Below are 3,653 nucleotides of genomic sequence, written 5' to 3'. Positions count from 1 at the left end.
TTCCCTCCATGTGCCATTTTAGAGGCTATTGTCTCCCACACGGTTGGCTTCATTAGCAGCCAGTGTGTGGCAACATCCCCTTTCATCCAGTACCAATAACTGTTTACAACATCCAGATTAGCATTCTTTTGCCTGCACTTCTCAACCCTTCCACTATATTTTATATTGTTTTCCAGTGCTTCACAGAAGGTCACGCTGTTTGGTCACCACGGAAGGCCATTTCACACCCAGCTCACATTACAGGGAAAAGTGGCATTCCCGTAAACCTGCGGCCATATTCATCATGATTATGATTCCATGGCAGGGTCGTCTCCTCTGCCTGAGACGCAGGGCTTGTAAAGACTGCCTTTCTGCCAGCAGGTCTCCTGTTATGGAACCTGTAATTGGCTGATTGGCGGTTAGGAGAATGCAGCGCTGTCTTGTGAATGGATGACCAATATGAGGCGAGTGTGGTCCCTGGGGCAGACAGGTACCTATTAAGGGCTGCTTTCCAGTCCGACGGCTCATTGTCATTGTTATACACATCAAACCCATACACACTGTTTCTCTCCTACTTCACTGCCTCTGCCACAGAGTGGTAAACTCAAACTTCTAAATTGCCTGTTGTTCCAAGAAAGTACATCCTGGCCCAGATTTCCCTGCTGTGAGATGCTTTATTGCCCTGCTTGGCTGAATTGTTCTTCCTGCGAGTACTTAGACAATGGATCTCAAAATTGCTTGTGTCCTTTAAAAAAACGCCAGTGTCAACCAGCAGTAATTAAATTGCTGAGTCTCTCCACAGTCTATAATTCAGCTCACTATTCATTTTGTCCATGCACATCAACTTTCTCTGAACAGACTGTACTTGGCAACAGATGTTCAGCTTTCTGAGGCACAACCCCTCAAAGGTATGCAATGTTTACAAATGTGAGTATTTTCAATCAGTCTTCATATACCACAAAAGTGTCTTCCTCCATTACCATGCAGAAAGCTTTGTAAGACCAGAGGGTACAGAGGATAAATACTCTGTCTTTATGTCATGATTATCAATGTGGCTTTCGGGCAGTGGCAGAGCCTCCCTTTGTTTAATAAAGGGCTGATTAATGAACACAGCGTCAGAGTTAGATGGGGAAGATAGTGGGAAAGAATGGAAAACACCCCAGAGCATCTGCCATCTTTACTCATCCATACACCTGGATATGTGTAAGGTCCCTATCTAAGTTTTGTTTGAAGCCTGATTTCCCCATTTGTTTTGTTCCCACTGACAGGAGGAAGAACAGCTTGACATTGCGTCACTCAGGCACACCTAAGGGCTTTTCTTCATTTTTAAAGCATCAAAGAAACCTGAAGCTTTGAGAAGGGGATTTGTAATCCGAAAAATGAATAGAGAAAGTTTTGCTCTCAGTAGGACATAACATCTGTATCCATTCAACATGTTTTAGACCAGTAAGATCAAAGCCAAAGATTCACTGGAAGGCAAAAATCTCATCTCAGGCTACTTCTTCTTTTTTGTTCTGTAAGCTTGTTAATTAATAAACCACTAACACAAGAGTACTCTAATTAAGATGTGAGACCTACTATATTCATAAATAACTTTTCAGTTCCTGGATTCACAGCTTGTGTTTGTAAACCTGAAGGTGACAAGCTTTTTTCACTGTTACTTATGTCTCCAAACTACCAACCAGAATGGTTTCTATAAAACAGTGCAGAATGGCCAAAATCTGAGTGCAAGAGATAATTGGCTAAATATGTTTTCGGGTGCTTTAGACTTATACTTTTTTGATATAAAAAGGGTGCTGCACAACTATAACATAGCTTAGCTTACCTTATTTACTGCATCGATCTCATCACAGATTTGTAGCAACTGGTAAATGTTTGCAGTTTAGATGTGTGGTATCGGGATGCATCTTAAAAGGAATATTAAAGCTGGAACTTTCCAGCTTTTATCCGCCGTTTAACAGCTTGCAATTTTCCATGTAGCATTMTTTTGTTCACTAATTAGCCTACTGCCATAAAGATATGGAGGATTTCTTTAAGTGCATTCACAGAAATTACAGTGATGAAACAACCCTGAAGAGCTTAAGGAAAATTTCAAGGCCCTTCAATTGCAAACAGTTTTTTTTTCAAAACAATTTCGCTGAAAACTTTTGTTATGCCTTCACCATTTAGCTTATTTACAGCTTTGGTAATTTAGCACATAACTTTTGCAAGTACAACTACCGCCAAAGGTATTTACCCAATGATTAGTCAGTTCAGAATAACTAAGTGGATGTACATATGCACCTTGAGAATCTAGGATTTGTTGTTTAAGATTCTACTATGTCGTATGGAAGTGTGCGTTTGTGACTCCAATATATGAATTCTACCCAGAAGAGCTAATAAGATGGGTTTTTTTTAAATGCAGTATTACACTTTTATGTTTTATGCAATGTATTACTTTCCACTGTAACCACAAGCATGCTCAATTTGAGGGATTGCTGCAAATGTAGCTAGATGTTGCCACATAATCATTTAGGATAAAGTATTGCTGCAAATTAAGCCACTTAGAGAAATTGCTCTGATTTGAATGGTAATACACAGCATTCCATTACTTTAAATAACATTAAATTGTATTTTATAATCCCATAGATATGTTATAGATGGGATTGTTAATCATTCTAATACATTTGTTTTTGTTTTTGTTTTATTAAGTTTTTTTTTTATTAAAACAATTTTATTAATGAACACAGAGAAGTCTAGTACAAAAAACTTAATGGATGAGAAACAATTAGGCAACAGGTCCCATTTGTATAAAAAAAAATGAAATGGAAATTCCTATAAAAAGGTGGTAAGGATTGATGCTTTGACCAGGAGTAAATAAAACCTCACCATAGATTCACCAACGTTACGAAAACATTGTGTATAAGCTCAGAAGAGGGCATAAAAATACATAAAAATCAAACAGGACAAAAGTTTGAAATTAATCTTAAATTGAAGTGATCTGAAGTCAGCAAAGTTGTGGATGAATGAGAATGTGCTCCCTCTGCAGCAGATACATCCTGTACCTAACTATTCAACATACTGTCAGCTCTCAGATAGTGAGATGCATGTAGATGCATCTCACTATCTGATGTCCAGTCCTCATGCATGGACATTGTTTGTGGTGTTCCCCAGGGATCAGTATTGGGGCCAAAATTGTTTATTTTGTATATAAATGATATATGTAAGGTCTCCAAGAGACTTAACTTTGTACTATTCGCTGATGATACAAACATATTTGGTACGGGTGAAAATTTACGACAGTTGTTGCTTGAAATGAATTTAGAGTTATATAAACTGAAWGAGTGGTTTAAAATTAACAAATTGTCGCTAAATTTAGATAAAACAAAGTTTATGTTGTTCKGTAAGTGTAAAGAGCAGAGTGATTTACAAATAAAAATTGATAATATCACTGTGGAGAGAGTGACTGAAATTCGGTTTTTGGGAGTAATGATTCAAAATAAGATCTGTTGGAAACCTCACATAAAATATGTCCAATCTAAAATTGTAAGAAGTATTGCAGTTCTTTCTAATGCCAGAAAATATTTCAACTACTCTGCCTATATTATGTACTGTTCACTTATCTTACCATATCTATGTTACTGTGTGGAAATTTGGGGCAACACTTACAGAACATCACTTCAATCATTATGCAC

Source organism: Poecilia reticulata, linkage group LG4 (genome assembly GCF_000633615.1).
Source record: "Poecilia reticulata strain Guanapo linkage group LG4, Guppy_female_1.0+MT, whole genome shotgun sequence".
NCBI lineage: Eukaryota > Metazoa > Chordata > Actinopteri > Cyprinodontiformes > Poeciliidae > Poecilia > Poecilia reticulata.
The sequence above is the reverse complement of the archived record's forward strand: the minus strand, read 5'-3'. Positions refer to the sequence as shown.